The sequence below is a fragment of the Leucoraja erinacea genome, chromosome 29 (genome assembly GCF_028641065.1).
Source record: "Leucoraja erinacea ecotype New England chromosome 29, Leri_hhj_1, whole genome shotgun sequence".
Lineage (NCBI taxonomy): Eukaryota > Metazoa > Chordata > Chondrichthyes > Rajiformes > Rajidae > Leucoraja > Leucoraja erinaceus.
In genome coordinates, this window is record NC_073405.1 from 26,292,316 (window position 1) to 26,314,138 (window position 21,823).

General features: G+C 46.7%; 1 protein-coding gene across 2 annotated transcripts in view; it reads left to right on the forward strand.

The window, feature by feature from the left end:
• Positions 1-6,599: 6,599 nt before the first annotated feature.
• The window catches only part of LOC129711343 (uncharacterized), a 62,312-nt gene continuing 47,088 nt past the window's right edge, over positions 6,600-21,823 (forward strand). The window contains exon 1 of one of the 2 annotated variants that reach the window (XM_055658935.1): positions 6,600-6,709. The gene's annotated coding sequence lies outside the window, so the exon portion shown is untranslated. Of the gene's footprint in view, positions 6,714-21,823 lie in introns of both variants that reach the window. The other variant, XM_055658936.1, reaches the window with a different exon arrangement.

Here is a 21,823-nt window from a genome sequence, read left to right on the forward strand (position 1 = left end):
ACCAAGGTCTTGATCCGAAATGTCACCTATCCCTTTTCTCCAGAGATGATGGCTGACCCGCAGTTACTCCGGCTTTTAGTGTCTATCTTCAGGGAGATGAACAGGGTAGACAGTCAGAATCTTTTTGCCAAGGTGGAAATGTCCAACACCAGAGGGCACAGCTATAAGGTGAGAGGGAGATTTGCGGGGCAGTTTGTTTACACAGAGAGTGGTGGAGGCCTGGAACACATTGCCGGGAGTAGTGGTGGTGGTGGCAGTGGCAGATACTATAGTGGTGTTTAAGAGGCTTTTGGACAGCCACATGGAAGTGTGGGGGAACAGAAGGATATATATCATGTACAGGCGGATGAGATCAGTTTACCTTGGCATCATGTTCGGCACAAACAATGTTTGCTGAAGGATCTGATCCTGCGCTGTGCTGTTCAATGTTTGATCTTCTAACAAGTAGGGAGAGCTGCTTTCTTTTCCGCAATTCCACAGAGAATTGTGAACAAGCTAAGATTTCAAAGAATCCTGTCATTTCATGGAAGATTATCGATATCGGCTGTTTTGTTTGAATGAATAACAGATGCAGCATGGAAACAGGCACTTTGGCTTACACCCCAACGGTATAAACATTGACTTCTCTAACTTCAAGTAACCCTTGCTTTCTCTCTCTCTCCATCCCTCCCCTTTTCCAATTCTCCGACCACTTACTGTCTCCGGCTACATTTTATCTCTGTTTGTTTTGTTGTTACCTTCTCCCAAATAACAATGATCTTTTCTACATTTTCTTTGATCCCCATTCCCTTTTCCCTGTTTTCACACCTTCACATTTCCTTATATATCTGTCTCCCTCCCCCCTTGACGTCAGTCTGAGAAGTGAATCGACTCGAAACGTCACCCATTCCTCCCGTCCAGAGATGTTGCCTGTCCCGCTGAGTTTAGTTACTGCAGCATTTTGTGTCTACTCCTTCACACTAGTTCTATGTGATACCTACGTTTGCATCCACTCCCTGCACACTAGGGGCAATTTACAGAGGGTCAACTAATGTACAATTCCTCACAGGTGCTGGAGTAACTCAGCGGTTCAGGCAGCATCTGAGGTGGGAATGGACAGGCAACGTTTTTGGTCAGGATCAGGACCCTTCCTCGGCCTCTGTTTTGGGTCGGGACCCCACCTCCATACGCAGGAGAATCTCCAGTTTACAACAACCTGATCCCAGTCAAGAGTTTGGGACTAAAAGTATTAAAAGGCAAGCTGATTACAATGAGTTCCAAATGCAGATATTCCCTGGATAGAAATGATAGTGAAATCTGGTTGCCCTTGGTTACCATTAGCCAGTGGGCAGCAAACTGCACTCTCATGCTGATCGACTTAATGGGGTGCAGAAAAGGGTTTTTAATTGTGTTTAGTTTAGTTTAGTTTAGAGATATAACATCGAACCAGGCCCTTCGGCCCACCGAGTCCATGCTGACCAACGATCACCCGTACACTAGTTCTATCCTACACCATTGGGACAATTTACAGAAGCCAATGAACCGATAAACTTGCATATCTTTGGAATGTGGGAGGAAGCCGGAACACCCGGAGAAAACCCACGTGGTCACAGAGAGGCCGTACAGACAGCACCCAGAGTCAGGATCGAACCCGGGTCTCTGGCGTCACAAGGCAGCAACTCTACCGCTGTGCCACCGTGCCACCTCTGGGTAATGGGGACAGCTTTTTTCTATCAACCCTGTCTGAATCATGCACCATCTTACACAGAGAGAAAGAAAGACTGGAGTAACTCTGCAGGTGAGGCGGCATCGTTAGAGAACATGGATAGAAGATGTTCCGGGTCGGGACTCTTCTTCAGACTGATTGTGCTGGGGATGGGAGGTTGGAAAGAACACTGGAAGAGGGGAGGGCAGGACAAAGCCTACACATCTTATACATTCCTCTCAAATTTCCTCGCATCCTTCTTTGCTCCAAAGAGTAAAATCCCAGATCCTCCGATTTCATTCCAGTCACCGAAATTGCCTGTTTCCTCTGAACCGTTTCTGTAAACCTTGGAGAGGGACCTCGCTTAATTCCTAAAGCTCGCGGCCCAGAATTGAATGCAATACTCCCCTGAGGCATAGCCCGTGATATGTACAAGTTCAACATTAATCTCGGAAGTGTCAGTATGTCACAACATTCTGACTCAGGAAAAGAAAACTATCACTCAGCATCGCAAACAGCTCCATGGCAGTATCACATGATATTTTACTGGTTAATTCACCATATAAAATCATGAGGGGAATAGATAGTGTAATAATTCATGAAGGAAATGATAATAATAATAATAATAATAATAATAATAATAATAATAATAATAATAAATTTTATTTATGGGCGCCTTTCAAGAGTCTCAAGGACACCTTATAAAAATTTAGCAGGTAGAGGAAAAACATGTAAGGGGAATGAAATAAATAGTAGAGACATGACTAGTACACAAAGTAAAGACAGAATACAATTCAAAACACAATATGAGGCAATTAATGCACAGATGAAAAGGGAGGGGGACGTGGGGCTAAGGATAGGCAGAGGTGAAGAGATGGGTCTTGAGGCGGGACTGGAAGATGGTGAGGGACACGGAATTGCGGATCAGTTGGGGGAGGGAGTTCCAGAGCCTGGGAGCTGCCCTGGAGAAGGCTCTGTCCCCAAAACTGCGGAGGTTGGACTTGTGGATGGAGAGGAGACCGGCTGATGTGGATCTGAGGGACCGTGAGGGTTGGTAGGGGGAGAGGAGGTCAGTGAGATATGGGGGGGCCAGATGGTGGAGGGCTTTGTAGGTGAGGATCAGGATTTTGTAGGTGATCCGGTGGGAGATGGGAAGCCAGTGAAGTTGTTTGAGGACTGGAGTGATGTGATGCCAGGATTTGGTGTGGGTGATGAGTCGGGCGGCTGCGTTCTGGACCAGTTGGAGTCGGTTGATGTAGGTGGAGCTGATGCCAAGGAGAAGTGAGTTGCAATAGTCCAGTCGGGAGGCGATGAAGGCATGGATGAGTCTTTCAGCAGCGGGAGGTGTGAGAGAGGGTCTGAGTTTGGCGATTTTGCGGAGATGAAAGAAGGAGGTTTTAATGACATGGCGGATGTGAGGCTCAAGGGAGAGGGTGGAATCAAAGATCACGCCAAGGTTGCGGGCCTGGGGAGATGGGGAGACAGTGTATTGATAGTGTATTGAATCATGAAGGGAATGTGTACAAATTTATGAGGAGAATAAATAGTTCATAAAATCATGAGGAAAATAGTGTATTAAATCACGAGGGGAATAGTTAATGAATGAATTAATTAATAAGTTTATTGGCCAAGTCTTCACATACAAGGAATTTGCCTTGGTGCTCCGCCCACAAGTGACAAACAGTGACAATCAGGAATGACACATAAAACATTAAACATTAATAATAAAACATTATCCATTAAACATGTGAATTAAATGAAATACCAGAGCAAAAGGAGGCTACAGATTTTTGGTTATTGAGCAGAGCTACTACTTGTGGAAAAAAAGCTGTTTTTATGTCTGGCTGTGGCAGCTTTGACAGTCTGGAGTCGCCTTCCAGAGGGAAGTGATTCAAAGAGTTTGTGGCCAGGTCGAGAGGGGTCAGAGATGATCTTGCTCGCTCGTTTTCTGGCCCTTGCAGTGTACAGTTCATCAATGGAGGGAAGGTTGCAGCCAATAACCTTCTCAACTGATCGGACGATTCGCTGCAGCCTCCAGATGTCATGCTTGGTGGCTGAGCCAAACCAGACCATGATGGAGAAGATGAGCACAGACTCTACGATGGCCGTATGGAATTGGACCATCTTTGCCTGTGGCAGATTGTGCTTCCTTAGCTGCCACAGGAAGTACATCCTCTGTTGTGCCTTTTTGACTGGTCGATGGTAGCCCCCCATTTAAGGTCCTTGGAGATTATGGTTCCCAGGAACTTAAAGTACTCCACAGATGTGACTGTTGATGGTGAGTGGGGTGAGGGGAGGGGGAGCTCTCCTAAAGTCTACAATCAACTCCACCATCTTAAGAGCATTGAGCTCCAGGTTGTCTCACTTCCTGTCTGTAGACAGATTCCTCCCCACCCTGGATAAGTCCAATCAGGGTTGTGTCGTCCACAAACTTGAGAAGCTTAACAGAGGAGTCAGTGGAGGTGCAGTCATTGATGTAGAGAGCGTAGAGGAGACATAGAAACATAGAAACATAGAAATTAGGTGCAGGAGTAGGCCATTCGGCCCTTCGAGCCTGCACCGCCATTCAATATGATCATGGCTGATCATCCACCTCAGTATCCCGTACCTGCCTTCTCCATCCATACCTACATCTATAAAACTATCAAGAGAACTACCCTAGAAGAGTGTATAATATCTGCGTGACAAAAAAGTCTTCTCATCTCAAGAAAGGGGAGAGTATACAATCATGAAGGAAATATATTGTGGATATAAAATCATAATCACGGGGAGAGAGAAAGTGTATACAATAAGGTGAATGCAAAATCAGAGTCTTTAAGGTACCCAGGGTAGGGGGGAATCAAAAACAAGAGAGGATATAGGTTTAAGTTGCAGGGCAATCTTTGTCACACGGATGGTGGTGGGTATATGGGAGGAGCTGCCAGAGGAGACAGTTGAGGTAAAACAAGACACAAGGTTCTGGAGTAACTCAGCGGATCAGGCAGCATCTCTGGAAACCATGGATAGGTGACATTTTGGGTCGGGACCCTTCTTCATATTATTAAAAAAATCACTTGGACAGTTACATGGATAGGCAAGGTTTAGAGGGATATGGGGCAAACATGGGCCAAACGGGACTAGCTTCGATGGAGGCATCTTGGTCAGCATGGACGAGTTGGGCCGAAGGGCCTGTTTCTGTGCTATGATCCTATATCATAGAAATGAAGGTGAAACAAACATTAAAGTTGTTAGACACAAAGTGCTGGAGTAACTCTGTGGGTCATGTAGCAAAGGGTGGTGACGTTTCAGGTTAGGAATCCTCTTCAGACTTGCTGGTTTATAGCAAAGATAGATGCAAAATGCCGGAGTAACCCAGCAGGTCAGGCAACATCGCTGGAGAAAAAGGATGGGTGACAATTCGGGTCAGGACCCTTCTTGCAGTTTCTGGTTAATACCAAAAATAGATAAAGTGCTGCAGTAACTCAGCGGGCCAGGCAGTATCTCTGGGGGAAATGGATGGGTGACATTTCAGGCCACTCAGGACCCTTCTTCAGACTTTTTCATCTGAAGTTTCTTGTTTCTACATCTAAAGTTGTTGCCTTGCTGGTATTCTCCTCAGGGTTAAATGTTTAATGTAACTGAGGGGAGTGGAGCCAAGTAGACTATTATCTGAATGGTGGCCGATTAGGAAAATGGGAGATGCAACGAGACCTGAGTGTCATGGTACACCAGTCATTAAAAGTAGGCAAGCAGGTGCAGCAGGCAGTGAAGAAAGCGAATGGTATGTTAGCATTCATAGCAAAAGGATTTGAGTATAGGAGCAGGGAGGTTCTACTGCAGTTGTACAAGGTCTTGGTGAGACCACACCTGAAGTATTGCGTACAGTTTTGGTCTCCTAATCTGAGGAAAGACATTCTTGCCATAGAGGGAGTACAGAGAAGGTTCCCCAGACTGATTCCTGGGATGTCAGAACTTACATATGAAGAAAAACTGGATAGACTCAGCTTGTACTCGCTAGAATTTAGAAGATTGAGGGGAGATCTTATACAAACTTACAAAATTCTTAAGGCGTTGGACAGGCTAGATGCAGGAAGAGTGTTCCCGATGTTGGGGAAGTCCAGAACAAGGGGTCACAGTTTAAGGATAAGGGGGAAATCTTTTGGACCGAGATGAGGAAAACATTTTTCACACAGAGAGTGGTGAATCTCTGGAATTCTCTGCCACAGAAGGTAGTTGAGGCCAGTTCATTGGCTATAGTTAAGAGGGAGTTAGATGTGGCCCTTGTGGCTAAAGGGATCAGGGGGTATGGAGAGAAGGCAGGTACAGGATACTGAGTTGGATGATCAGCCATGATCATATTGAATGGCGGTGCAGGCTCGAAGGGCCGAATGGCCTACTCATGCACCTATTTTCTGTGTTTCTGTGTTTCTATGTTAGTGTGTTTAAGGGAACCACAATCTAATTGCACCTCCTCTGGAGTCTGTGGACAGGCTGAACAGTCCTGCAGTGTTTAAGAAGGAACTGCAGATGCTGGAAAATCGAAGGTGGACAAAAATGCTGGAGAAACTCAGCGGGTGCAGCAGCATCTATGGAGCGAAGGAAATAGGCAACGTTCGTTGCTGAGTTTCTCCAGCATTTTTGTCTACTCTCACTGAAAGACTAAGCAGGCAGCTCACAGAAAACCAATCCCCTCTCCCAGTCTCCAGGTTCCTTCAGAAAGCCGACAATGAAGGGCACTGCACGAGTGCCCTTCATTGTCGGCTTTCTGAAGGAACCTGGAGTCTGGGAGAGGGGATTGGTTTTCTGTGAGCTGGCTGCTTAGTCTTTCAGTGAGAGAATGAACACACACTGCGGATTGGTAAACCCAGGGTAGATGTAATTGGACCTCGGCGTGCAAGGGGGCAGAGTCTGAGCAGTGGGCTGAGTGAGGAACGGATCATATTTTCTTCTTTCAAGCAAGTAGTGTGTGTGTGTGTGTGTGTGTGTGTCGCTGTTAGCATGCAAGCGCCGATGGAGTCCCACTGAAAAGATTCCCTTTGCCATTCAGTAAGTAGGTCTCAGTTTCTTTACACTCATTTCAATCTGTACGATCTAGTGTGTGTAGGAAAGCAACCGCAGACGGAATGTGTAGGAGGGAACTGCAGATTGCTGTGTTTAAAACCGAAGATTGGGACACTAAATGCTGGAGTAACCCAGAGGGTCGGGCAACATCTCTGAAGAAAAGGGAATAGGTGGCGTTTCGGGTCGAGACTCTTCTCCGGACTGAGAGTCAGGGGGAGAGAGAAACGGGGTTGATTCCACTTGCTAAACAGAAGGCGAAGTGTTCCCAGAGCGCCGCGCAAAGTAAACTATTGAATGCAGCGATGTAGCCTTTAAACAGTGGGGTATCTAACAGCAGTTTAAAAATGTGTGCATATAACATAAAATACTTTTTGTGGGTGATTTTTCTCGTGAAGAAGGGCTGAAATGTGCCTGACTGTTGGTTCCCCTGTTTCTGGGTCTGAAGGATGTAGATTTGAGCAGATAGTGTTAACAGACGTGCCTGTCAGCGTTGCCTTAGTAAAGATATCAGCCTTCAGGTGAGATAAAGGATGAAAGCTGCTTGCATTACATGAATGAAAGCACTTTGAAAGTTCTCATGTAGACACAAGTGCTGGAGAAACTCAGCGGGTGCAGCAGCATCTACGGAGCGAAGGAAATAGGCAACGTTTCGGGCCGAAACCCTTTTTCAGACTGATCTCATTCTCATTGTATCTTCGGGCGCCGAAGTTTCCCTCAGCCTAGAGTCTCCAACAAAAGGTGTAGGAAGGAAGTGCAGATGCTGGTTTACACCGAAGACACGAAATGCTGGAGTAACTCAGTGGGTTAGGCAGCATCCCTGGAGAGAAGGGATAGGTGACGTTTCGGGTCGAGACCCTTCTTCAGACTCAGGGGAGAGGGAGTCTAGACCTATGGAAGGGTGAGGTGTGAAAACGACAGATCAAAGCAGAAGTTGACTCTACTAACAGTTCAACACTTTGGACTGGGCTGCATAATTTATCTACATAGTAAAATACCCAAATAAGTTCACAGTGTGAAGTTGTTTCCAATATTTTTAAAATATTTTACTGTGATAAACAGGTTTGTAAATACCATACCCAATAGTGGTAGCTGGATGGCGCAGTGGTAGAGCTGTCTTACAGCGCCAGAGACCCGGGTTCAATCCTGACTACGGGTGCTGTCTCGTTGGAGTTTGTACATTCTCCCTGTGACCATGTGGGTTTTCTCTAGGTGCTCTGGTTTCCTCCCACACTCCAAAGACATACAGGTTTGTCAGTTAATTAGCTTTGATAAAAATTGTGTGTAGTGTGTGATAATATACAGAGTGATCTCTGGATAGCAGGCATTCAGTGGGCCGAAGGGCCTGTTTCCACCTGAATCTCTAACATAAATTAAACTAAAAGAACCTTTGTTAGTAATTTGACCCGTAACTGCAAAACTTCAGATTAACAGCAAGTTTGTGTAGTTTGCTCGTTCTCCCTGTGACAGTGTGGGTTTCTACCGGGTGTTCCAGTTTCCTCCCACATCCCAAAGACATGCAGGTTTGCAGGTTAATTGGTCTCTATTGATTGCCCCCAGTATGTGGGGGGTGGATGTGAAAGTGGTATATCAGAGGACTAGTGCAACTGGGTCGGTTTAGTCTAGTTTAGTTTAGTTTAGTTTAGTTTAGTTTAGAGACACAGCACGGAAACAGGCCCTTCAGCCCACCGGGTCCCTGCCGACCAGCAATCCCCACACATTAACACTATCCTACACCCACTAGGGACATTTTTTACATTTACCAAGCCAATTAACCTACAAACCTGTACGTCTATAAATGTGGGAGGAAACCAAAGATCTCAGAGAAAACCCCACGCAGGTCACGGGGAGAACGTACAAACTCCGTACAGACAGCACCTGTAGTCGGGATCGAACCATAGATCTCTGGTGCTGCATTCGCTGTAAGGCAACAGCTCTACCGCTACGCCACCGTGACTGCCCGGTGTAGACTCGGTAGGCCGAAAGGCCTGTTTCCATGCTTCATCTCTAAACTAGGTGGATTGGTGCAATTTGGTGTTGGCATTATCCTTTCATTAGAGGATATTTAGCATCTAGTTAAACTTTTTTTTTTAATGCTGGATTTGTACATATTTTTTCTCATTGACTGACTGTGGTTTGGTTCTGGTATACCGGTATCTGTTCATCATTAGTTGTTCATAAATAAGTGAAATAACATTGTTATGTGCTATTAAAGTTGCCAGGGGTAAACGGGATGAAAAGGGTTGGGAACCCCTGCACTATGCTAACCCATTTGACATGGACAAGGTTGGCCAAAGTGCTTGTTTCCATGCTGAGAAGCCCTAAGTCTCTATAAACAAAGGAACTGCAGATGCAAGTTTACAAAAAAAAGGACATAAAATGCTGCAGTAACTCAGCAGGACAGGCAGCATCTCTGGAGGACATGGATTGGTGATGTTTTCAGTCGGGACCCTTTTTCAGACTGAAGATCTGAAGAAGGGTCTCAATCGGTTTTAGGATGGGTCTCGACTGGAAATGTTCCCCACCTATCTATGTTCCCCAGGGATGCTGCCTGACCCGTTGCATTACTCCAGTATTTTGTGTCTTTTTTTGTGGCTCCATGAGTCTATTGGTTAGGATACCAATTGGTTTTCTGATTGGCATGTCAGGGAACACTATCTGCTCAAATACTCATTCTTGTGACCCAGAAACACAAGAAGCATTAAACAGACAAATTGATTGCTCTCCTAACCGACAGTCATAGCTTCAATCAGTTGCATAGCCTTGCCCCCATGGTGTTGAGCTGCTTCAGTGCTATCACTGTTGAATTCATTCAGGAAGAGTAGCAGCCTCCCAATGCCAGGGACCCGAGTTTGATTCTGGCTACAGTGGGCCGAAGAATCTGCTTTGCACTGTATCTCTAAAGTCTAAAGTCTAAAGTAAAGCGCCAAGTTTAGAAGGGAAAAGACATATGAAGGTTAGAATATGGCGCACATTCATCATCGTGATAACGCACTCACGTTATATATTTGATATAAATGACGATTGGCTCATTAAGGGCACCGAGTGTTGGCAGTTCCTCTGCCAACCATAACCACTGATCCTTGCCCTCTGTCCTTCTGACATGAGAAATAACACTGTGTATAAATCAGATGCTTAGATTCAATGTGTTTCTGCAGTTGAGGAAGGTTCCCACAATGTTGCTTCATTGAGTTGTGGCTGGCATACTGGTCAACTTGAGGTGATCTGTGTTGCTTGTAGACATGATCTAGAGTCATAGTCATGGAGTGATACAGCGTGGAAACAGGCCCTTCGGCCTGACATGCCCATACCGGCCAACATGTCCCAGCTACACTGGTCCCACCTGCCTGCTTCTGGATGCTAGCTAGTGCTTGGACAGTAGACATCTTTAGACTTTAGAGACACAGTGCGGCAACAGTCCCTTCACGCTGACCAAGTCCACGCCGACCAGCGATCACCCCCACACACTAACATTATCCTGCACTCTAGGGACAGTTTACAATTTTTCCGAGGCCAATTAACCCACAAACATGCTTGTCTTTGGAGTGTGAGAGGAAACCAAAGCACCCAGAGAAAACCCACGTGGTCACAGAGAGAAGGTACAAACTCCATACAGACAAACCTGTAATAACTAGAATGGCTGTAATATTGCACCAACTATACACTGCAACATAAATACATTCTCAGAGTGGTCAATGGTGCTTTATCGTCACACGTACAAATGTACGTTGATTTTTTTTGTTGCATACAGTTCAGTAAAGTTCTGCCATACCTAAGCACAATCCCCGATTAACAAAGTGTACAGAAATAGTCCACTGAGACTGCATGCAAGAACCAACAAGTTTTGGGGCCATTTTGACAAGTGCAGTCCGCGCTCTTGGTCTCCCTTGGCTGCTGCAGGGCCTCCAGCCGTCGCCTTCCTTGGACATCAGGATCGTCCAGCGAACTGATGTCCCCCTCCTCGCTCATACACCTTTGTGCCCAGGGCTGCCTCCCGTGGTCGGCTTTGAGGGCCCCGTTTCACTCTCCGACCGGCCTTGCTCCTCACGTCCAGCGTCGGCAGCTCCCTCCTCCCTGGTCTCTGTTCTTCGGGAGATGAGCATGGGGGCCGGCTTGGTGGCTTCCCCCCCCCCGTACAGGCCGCAGCCCGCCGCATCTTTATCGCCAACTAGTGTCGCAGGAGGAGGGAGGGGAAGCTTCATGTTCCTTATTCCTGCAGCCTCAATGGGCTGAACAATGAATGATTTGCACCACAGCTATCAAAAGCAAATATCTACACTTACATGGACCTTTCATGCCCAAGATTATTCCCAGGAATGCATTCCAACACAGCTTGGCATCACGGCAACGGAGGAGATATTATGATGGGTGGCCAACTGCCTAATCAAACAGATTAGTTTAGTTTAGTGATACAGCACATAAACAGGCCCTTCGGCCCACTGAGTCCACGCTGACCAACAATCACCTCGTACACTAGGACTATCCCACACATTAGGGACAATTTACAATTGTTACCAAAGCCAATTAATCTACCAACCTGTATGTCTTTAGAATATGGAAGGAAACTGGAACACCCGGATAAATCCCATGCCCCCACATGGAGAACGTACAAACTCCGTACAGACAAGCACTCAGAGTCAAGATGGAACCCGGGTCCCTGCCACTGTAAAGCCCCTGTCGCAATTTCCCGAGTTACTCACGAACTCTCCCGAGTTTTCTCCTTGATTTGAACTCGGAGAATTACGATAATAGCCGTTCGTAGGTACTCGGGGCTATTTTTTTAACTCGTGGACATTTTTCAACATGTTGAAAAAACGTCCCGACTTACCTGATGCCCCGAGTTCCTACGGCTGGTAATACGAGCCGCTACGAAACATCTACGGACTCCTACGGGCTCCTACGAGCTCGCTAACGACATTACCCGACATTCCCCGAGTTCGAATTGAGGGGAAAACTCGGGAGAGTTTGTGAGTAACTCGGGAAAGAGGGACAGGGCCTTTAGGCAGCAACTCTACCGCTGCGCCTCCGTGCCGTCATTTGGAGTTATTTGGAATATTGTGTTCAGGATTGGACACTCAGCTGTCGAAAAGATGTTAAGCTGGAAAGAGTGCAGAGAATATTTACAAGGATGTTGCCAGGACTCGAGGGCCTGACCTATCGGGGGAGGTTGGGCAGGACTTTATTCCTTGGATCACAGGAGGCTGAGTGGTGACCTTATAGAAGTGTATAAGACCATGAGGGGAATCGATAGGTTAAATGCACAGAGACTTTTACCCAGATTAGGAGAATCAAGGACCAGTGGACATAAATTTAAGGTGAGAGGGGAAAGATTTAATAGGAATTTGAGGGGCAAGTTTTTCCACGGAGAAGGTGGTGGGTATATGGCATGAGCAGCTAGAGGAGGTAGCTGAGGTAGATACAATATTTAAACAACATTTAATTTATTTTCATGTGTACCAAGTGAGAAGCTTTTGTTGCGTGCTAACCAGTCAGCGGAAAGACGATATATGATTACAATCGAGCCATCCACTGAGTACAGAATAATAATAATAAAGTGAATAACGTTTAGTGCAAGATAAAGTCCAGTAAGAAACAATTAAAGATTGTCCAAGGGTCTCCAGTGAGGTAGATAGTAGCTCAGGACCACTCTCTAGTGGTTGATAGGATGATTCAGATGCCTGATAACTGCTGGGAAGAAACTGTCCCTGAATCTGGAGCTGTGCGTGTTCACACTTCTATACCATGTGCCTGATGGGATGGGGGTGAAGAGGGAGTGGCAAGGATGAAACTCTTCCTTTGATTATGCTGGTGGCCTTGCCGAGGCAGCGTGAAGTGTAAGATGGAGTAAATGGAAGGGAGATTGGTTTGTGTAATGGTCTGGGCTGCACCCACAATTCTCTGCAACTTCTTGTGGTCTTGGATGGAGCTGTTGCCCAACGCATGCTATGATGCATCCTGACAACATGCGTTCTGCAGTACATCTGTAGAAGTTTTATTGAGAGTTGTTGGGGACATGCCGAACTTCCTAAGCCTTCTAAGGAAGTAGAGGCGTTGGCGTGGTTTGCTGGCTATTGCTTCGATATGGGTGGTCCACGACATGTTGCGGGTGATATTTACTCCTGGGAACTTAAAGCTTTCAAACTTCGGCACCATCAATGCACACCGAGGTATGTGCACTGCTGCCCTTCCTGAAGTCGATCACTAACTCCTGATAATAATAATAATAATAATCTTATTTATATAGCACATTTATAGTCAACTTGCATTGACCCCAAAGTGCTTCACATAATTACATTACATTTACACACAGGCAAAGGTGGGTGAAGTGTCTTGCCCCAAGGACACATCGACAGTATGCACTCCAAGCGGGATTCGAACCGGCAACCTTCCGGTCGCCAGCCGAACACTTAGCCCATTGTGCCATCTGTCGTCTTAAGGCATTCGGATGGGTATATGAAAAAGGTTAGAGGGTTATGAGCCAAACGTGGGTCGGTGTAGATGGGGCATCTTGGTCGGAATGGGCAAGTTGATTTAAATTGAATTTATTTGTCATTCAAATTTTTTTTAACGAAATGTCATTACCAAACAGTCATAACACTAAAAAGCAAACAAAACACACAATTAAACTTAACATAAACATCCATCACAGTGACTTTTCTCCAGGCACCTCCTCACTGTAATGGACGGTAAAAAAAGTCTTATCTCTTCCTTGCTTCTTCTCTGCTGCTGTGTCGAAGCAATCGAGGCTCCCGATATTGAAACCCCCGCCGGGCGATGGAAGATCCCGCGGCCGAGCCGTGCCTGGCGATGAAAGGCCCTGCGAACGGGCCGACTCAAGCCTTACGATTCTGGGCGGACAAAGCTGCTGTGGCTGGAGCTCCCGAAAAGGTCGCCAACAAGCGACCTGCGAGCTCCCGATGGTAGGGTCCACAGGACCCGCAGCTGAAGCCGCCGAAAATAGTTGCAGCCGTAATCCCCGCTTCCGAAAGTCAGCCATCTCCGCGAGTCCACAGGCTCTGCGACCGGAGCCCTCATGGTCAACCCCAGCTGGAGGCCGCCCAGCTCCTCGATGTTAGGCCGCAGCGCTAACGGAGATACGACACAGAGAAAAAAGCAGCATCTCCGTTGAAGAAAGAGATTTAAAAAAGTTTCCGTCCCCCCTCCCCTACCACCACATAATACACAACTGAAAATAGACTATTACATACATCTAACGTTAACGATAAGACAAAGAAGGGAGAGAGAGAGACAGACTGCAGGCCAGTCGCAGCCACAGACGCAGCACCACCACAGTTGGTCCGAACGGCCTGTTTTCATGCTGTGATTCTATGACTATCGTTAAAGAGTGTGTGTGTCAAAGGGAGAGAAAGAGTATTGCAAAGATTAGGCTCTCGAAACGGAACCACTCACAGTGACGTAATCTGTCAAGCAGACGGGTTTGAGACGAATGCAGTTGTTTTGAGGTCACGCTTAGTTACCTGATCTTAAACACTCCAGCTGCTGTGCTGGGGTTCACATTTACCTCCATAGTCTAGACCTCTGCCGGGTTGCCCAGAAAATGAATGAGTGCGTCACCATGCCCAACAACAGTGTCGTCTCATCTTGCAATGTTCCAGAGAGCAGTCATCTATGAAAACACTCCAAGCCAACACCAAATCACAAGCTTCATTCTCTGTCCAAGGTTCATTCATAGAGCATAGAACAGTAAAGACAAAATCAGGCCCCTCAGCCCAACTTGCCCACACCGATCAAGCAGCCCCCTCTACAATAGTCCTACCTGCCTGTGTTTAGCTCACGTGCCCCTGTACTTTTCCTATCCATATACATGTCCAAATGTCTTTTAAAGGACCGTACCGAGCATGATGCCAAGTTGAACTAATTTCCTCTACCTGCACGTGATCCATATCTCTCCATTCCCTGCTTATCAATGTGCCTATCTTGAATGCCACTCGCATACCTGCCTCCACCACCACCCCTGGCAACGCGTTCCAGGCGCCCACCACTCACCCACCTCACCCAACAGGACAGCATAGTGGCCTAGCAGTAGAGGTGTTGCTTTACAGTGCCAGAGACCCGGGGGGTTTGATCCTGACTCTCCTGGTCCTGTCTGTACGGAGTTTGTACGTTTTCCCTGTGACCGCGTGGGTTTCTTCCGGGCGCTCCTGTTTCTTCACACATTCCAAAGACGTACGGGTTTGCAAGTTAATTGGCTTGGTAAACAATTGTAAATTGACCCTAGTGTGTGTAAGATAGTGCTAGTGTACGGGGTGATTGCTGGTCGGCACGGACTCGGTGGGCCGAAGGGCCTGTTTCCACACTTCATCTCTAAAGTCTAAATGTGAAGGTCGGTGGGGAAAGTAACAAGTCTTCAAGGAGACTTCGACCTCACCCTTGAATATGTTTCTCTCTCTGCCTGGTGTCCTCTTCCAATGACAGAATTCAGGACAGGCTGTCCATTTCAGTACTCTGCCATTGACCATGACAAATGTGGTTGACTGAGAGTATCTAGAGCCCTAACCTCGGGGGCATTAGCCTTGGAACTAGGTTTAGATTAGTTTTAGTTGAGTTTAGTTTGGAGATACAGCATGAAAACAGGCCCTTCAGCCCAACGAGTCTGGATCGACTAGTGATCCCCCGTACACTAGTTCTATCCTACACGCTAGGGACAATGTATAGAAGCCAATTAACCTACAAACCTGTATGTCTTCAGAGTGTGGGTGGAAACCAGAGCACCCGGAGAAAACCCACACGATCCCAGGGAGAACGTACAAACTCCTTACAGACAACACACATAGTCGGGATCGAACTATATGTGTGTGTTTATATATCAAACTATACATATTATATATATATATGTGTGTAAGAAGGAACTGCAGATGCTGGTTTACACCAAAGATAGACACAAAATGCTGGAGTAATTCAGCGGATCAGGAAGCATCCCTGGAGAAAAGGAATTGATTACATTTTGGGCCGAGATGTCACATCAGACTGAGGGTGTGTGTGTGTGAACTTTTTATTTGTTCATTATATTTTTTGACAGAGGACTCTGTCTACATATTCTGTTGTGCTGCTACAAATAAGAATTTCATTGTTCTGTTAGGGACATATGACAATAAAACACCCTTGACCCTGGGTCTCTGGCCCTGGACCTGTAAGGCAGTAACTCTACCGCTCCGCCACCGTGCCACCCCTTAACCTGGCAGCTTCATCTAAGTTGATCCACAGAACAACTGCCCTGTGCATTGGTGGGGAGATGGCTGACAGAGCATAAAGCTGCACAGCAATTGATCTGACAGTCCAAATTGGTGTGTTGGGTAATTTGGAGGCTGCTGGTACATAAGTACTCTGTGAGAAGCTGATGTAATGGAGTCAGATATTCACTGCTACACGGATACAAAGAACAGCAAACATCAGCCGTTCTTCTTCTTCTTATCGAGTCCACATACAAGATTAGAAGTTGTTCAGCCAGAGCGGAACACCCTTCAGGCGCTTCTTGTGCTTCTTGTGTGTGGTGGTGGAAAGAGGGCCGCGACGTGAACGCTCTTTCCTTGACCCCATCAGCCGTTCATTCATCGATATCCACCTCGCTCGGTGAAATAGGCACAATGCAGAACAAGGAACTGCAGATGCTGGTTCACACCAAAGAGAGACACAACGCGCTCGAATAACTCAGCGGGTCAGGCAGCATCTCTGGAGGAAGACCCATCTCTGGGTGGGACCCTCAAGACCCAAGACGTCACCCATCCTTTCTCTCCAGAGATGATGCCCGACCCACAGAGTTACTCCAGCACTTTGTGTCTTTTTTTTGTAAAAACAAGCATCTTATGCCTTCCTACTGTGAAACAGACCTTGCCTTTTGTTCTCTGCCCTTCGCACGTCTCAATGTTGCCCTTTCTATGCATCATAGTGTCATAGAGTCAGGCAGCACAGAAACTTGCCCATGCCCCAACTTGCCCATGCCCCAACTTGCCCATGCCCCAACTTGCCCATGCCCCAACTTGCCCATGCCCCAACTTGCCCATGCCAACCGAGATGCCCCATCCACTATTGTTCCACATAGAAACATAGAAAATCAGCCCTTCGAGCCTGCACCGCCATTCGATATGATCATGGCTGATCATCCAACTCAGTATCCCATCCCTGCCTTCTCTCCATCCCCCCTGATCCCTTTAGCCACAAGGGCCACATCTAACTCCCTCTTAAATATAGCCAATGAACTGGCCTCAACTCCCTTCTGTGGCAGAGAATTCCACAGATTCCACAAACATACCCATGTTTGGCTCATAGCCTTCTAAATCTTTCCTATCCATGTACCTGTACAAATGTCTTTTAAATACTGTTATACTACCTGCCTTAACCATGTACTCTGGCAACTTGTTCCATGTACCCACCATCCTCTGTATGAAAGAATTGCCCCTCAGGTTCCTATAGCATTTTCCCCCACTCACCTTATAGACTTTTGCTGCCCCCTTTGTCTATTCCAGCAGGTTTGTGATCAAAATCACTCTCTTTATATTAATATCACCCCAAATGTATCACCAGCTTCAAAGGCTCTGCAAACTGAAGCATCACAGGGACGCAACAATAGAGTTGCTGCCTTACAGGGCCAGTGACCCGGGTTCGATCCTGACAACGGGTGCTGTCTGTACAGAGTTTGTACGTTCTCCCTGTGACCAGGTGGGTTTTCTCCGGGAGCTCCGGTTTCCTCCAACATTCCAAAGACGTGCAGGATTCTAGGATAATTGGCTTGGGTAACATTGTAATTTGTCCCCTGTATTTAGGATAGTGCTAGTGTACGGGGTGATCGATGGGCAGTGCGGACTCGGTGGGCCGAAGGGCCTGTTCCGTAAATTGCCCAAGTATGTGGGATAGAACTAGTGTACGGGGTGATCATTGACCAGTATGGACTCGGTGGGCTGAAGGGCCTGTTTCCACACTGCATCGTTAACATTTAACTAAACTAAACTGGATATTATTGTGCCATGACCCGTTGAGTTCCTCTATAAATTGTTAGTCTAAACACTAAACCAAAAGATTGTGCTGACACAGAGTTGGCTTTGAAACGAACTGGTAGTTTCCTCTGGGTGAGATTTGGCCCGTTAGCCACAGTAGAGCGTTTGACATGTTAAACAGCCTGAGCAGGATAATTTTATACAGCACTCAATTCTGCATCAGGATACTCTGGGTCAATATTATGCTTGGACCCAGCACAGGAGAAGTGAATGGGACGTGGTTCAGTTACTGACATTCTCCATCTGGTTTCAGAATATGCCCAGGCTAGGTTGGTGTTGGTGTGGAGTTGACTGCGGCTACTGTGTAATTCATCGCTATATACAGTACCCGTACAGAATGGACTGTGAACCAGCCCATTGATCACAGCAAGAGCACATTGTTTCAGTCGCCCTGTTAGATGCAGAATGTGACTGTGAATCCCAGAATAGAAGGCAACGCTGAAATATCACGGGTTTACAGACACTTTCTCAGCAACCTCTGACTAAGTAGCTGTCACCAGCAACGTTCTGACTCCCCTCCCCCATTCCCTTCAACAAAGCTCCGCAGTGGGACTGCATTTAACTATACTGAGGTTCTCCAAGAACAAATCATACAAAACGTTGGCATGTCCTGAAAGCTTCTGAGGTGGGTTTGAATCAATGGTTCAATCAATGGTGCTTTGTTGTCACCTCTACCTGGTTACTGTGAAATCCCTTACTGCATACAATTCTGTAAAAATCAAACTGTACATAAACACAAAGTACAAAATTGCAAGCATAGTCGATTACACTGAGAGAGTAGTTTAGTTTAGTTTAGATTATTTTAGTGTTGCAGACTTTGTTTACACACAACGGGTGGCACGGTGGCGCAGCAGTAGAGTTACTGCCTAAAGGGCCTGACCCACTTTCACGGCCTAATTCACGACCTTTTTTACTCATGGACATTTTTCATCAGGCTAGAAAAACGCCCCGACCTACTTGATGGCACGAGTACCTACGACTAGCATCGCGGCCCGCTACGACTTACCTACGACCTTGTGACGACCATGCTGCGAGTAGAAGTCAAGGGTAAACTCGGCAGAGGTCGTGAATTAGGTCGTGAAAGTGGGACAGGCCCTTTACGGCGGTTTCAGCTTACAGAGATCCGGGTTCGATCCTGACTACGGGTGCTGTCTGTACGGAGTTTGCACGCTCTCCCCGTGACCACGTGGGCTTACTCCGAGATCCTCGGTTTCCGCTCACACTCCAAAGACGTGCAGGTTTGTAGGCTAATTGGCTTGGTATAAGTGTAAAAATTGGCCCTAGTGTGTGGAGGATATAGTGTTAATGTGCGGGAATCGCATGGGAGGTGCGGACTCGGTGGGCCGAAGGGTCCACACTGGATCTCTTAACTAAACTAAACTAAACTAAACTCAACAATAGCAGCCCAGAAGATTATACCAGTCTGTTACATACATTGGGAGATGCACTCATTGAATGTGTGTCATCTGACATGGTATGACTTCCTATATTTATAGCAAAGAAAGCCAGACAACTTATCAGGTCCATGCTAACCCATTTCGTTTGGGTTTAGGTTAGTGTAGAGATAAACTAGTTTTGAGTACCCTCCACCAGTTTAGGGAACCAACGTGCCCTTCAGACTACCGGGTCCACGCCGACCAGCGACCACCCATACACTTTCCATCCAACACACTAGGGGCAATTTACAGAAGCCAATTAACCTACAAACCTGCACGGTTTTGGAATGTGGGAGGAAACCAGAGCAGCCGGGGAAATCCCTTGCGGAGAGCGTAGGAGAATGTACAAACAGCACCCGTGCAGACAGCAATCATAGTCAGGATGAAACCCGGGTCTCTGGCGCTGTGAGACAGCAGCTCTGCCCGTGGTGCCACTGTGCCACCCTTGTCTTCATACATCCGTTAGATTCCAGTCGATGCCCCACAATGTCATTCCTTAGAGTCGTGTACTTTCACCTCTTTGGTCTGGCTTGAGATGGAACTAAAAGTTCATTCATCAGCCCTGCGCCTCTGGTCTGCAGACCACAGTGGGCCAGTGTATACCATTGGCTTTACTGGTCACAATTCCAATGCATCCCCGAACCACAAGCAAGCAGGCGGGACTCCAGGACCGTGGTGAGTCAGGTGTGCCTAACCAGGCTACAAACCTGACCACAAATTGCATGGAACATTGGAGATGAAGTAATCCAGCCTTCCTGCCCCGACCACTGGAAATTGGGTTGGCTTCAACTCAGACTTACTCCAAAGCCAATGTCTGGAACCTTGCATGAAGAATGATCACCAGGACAGCGCCACAGAAGGCTGTGGAGGCCAAGTCAATGGATATTTTTTAAGGCAGAGATCCTTAAAGATATGGGCCAAACGTGGGTGGGAGGGACTACTGTGGATGGTGCGTGTTGGTCGGCACGGGCAAGTTGGGCCAAAGGGCTCATTTCCATGCTATATGACTATGACACTTTGTGTCTATCTCTGTTATAAACCACCTTTCCATAAACCCAGGAGAGTTCCTTCATGTTCTCTGCACCATGGCCTGGCATCCGTCACAAGTTCTAGGAGCAGAATTAGGCCATTTGGCCCATCAATTCCTACTCCGCCATTCAATCATGGCTGATCTATCTATCTTTCCCTCTCAACCCCATTCTCCTGCCTTCTCCCCATAACCCCTAACACCTGTACTAATTTCTTGTAATCACTCACTCTATCAATTCATCTCATGAGATGTCAGAGGAGGTAGTTAAGGCAATGACAGTAACAAACTGTAAAACACACGTGGACAGGTACATGGATTAAAGGTTTGGCAGGAAATGGGGTCAACGCAGGCAATTGAGACTGGGCTCGATGGGTCATCTTGTTCAGCCTGGCCAAGTTGGGCAATGGGTCTGTTTCTGTGCTGTACAACTCTGTGACTCTTATTGGACACAGTAACACATGTTTGAGGGCCTTAAGATTGCAGAGGAGAGAACTGGGATGGGTAAGTGTGGAGGGAACTGGAATATTTCAGAAGGTGAACATAATATTTTTTGAGGATAATTGATTACTTGGGATAAATGCAGGGTGACTGTGTATTACTTGGTAATAATCAGTGTCTACATTTTAAATTTCTAGTTGAGTGAGAAAAAGATGAGGTCTATTTGACTGCCTATTATAACGATGGTATATAATGAGTAGCAAATCTAACGCTAATATCAAACTTAGATTGTATTCTCTAGAATGTTGGAGATTGAGAACATGATAGATATATATACAATTATGAGAGGCATAGATAGGGTAGACAGTCAGAACCATTTGCCCAGGTTGGAAATGTCAAAGTCAGAAGACATAGCTTTAAGGTGAGAGGGGCAAAGTTTAAAAGAAATGCATGGGTACGTTTATTACACTGAGAGTGATGGGTGTCTGGTTCACACTGCCGGGGATGGTGGTGAAGACAGATACGACTATGGCATTTAAGAGGTTTTGTGGATTGGCACATGGATATGGAGGGGAATGAATATGCGTTGCATAGGAGATCAGTTTATCTTGGCATCATATTCGGCACAGACATTGTGGAACGAAGGGCCTGTTCTTGCGCTGTGCTTTCTGTGTTCCAAGATGTTTGCTTTGTCGTGTGCAGTGAAGGCTATCCCATATAAGCATTGGGTCGTGCTTAGAATACGCCTCGCTTGAGCCGCGTGGGGATTGTCAGTATGTGAGTGCAATGGGGGAAGAGCAGAGTACACTAGCACCACACAAGTGTGCTGGCCCAGGGCCAGGTACTACAGATCAGACACACAATCTGTGAACAAGTCTCCATTCATGCCTCAAAGCTGTCTCCCAAGTGGCCGAATCCAATCTCCACCGCGTGTGTGGGCAACAGTACAACAGTCAATTTCCACTGATCCATTTTTATTTTCCTATAGATGTTATTTTTCGTGGCATTCTTGAGCTGAATAAACAGCAAAGGTTTTTGTGAGAAGGGAGAGCGATTTCATTCCGATACCCAAAGAGACCTGTTTTCCATTCAACTGGGGGCTGGTTCGGTGTCAGTGTTACCTTGTGCCGTTACAGTGTGCAGTCCTTATCCAGACACCCCACAATGAAACCTTCCACCCACAAAG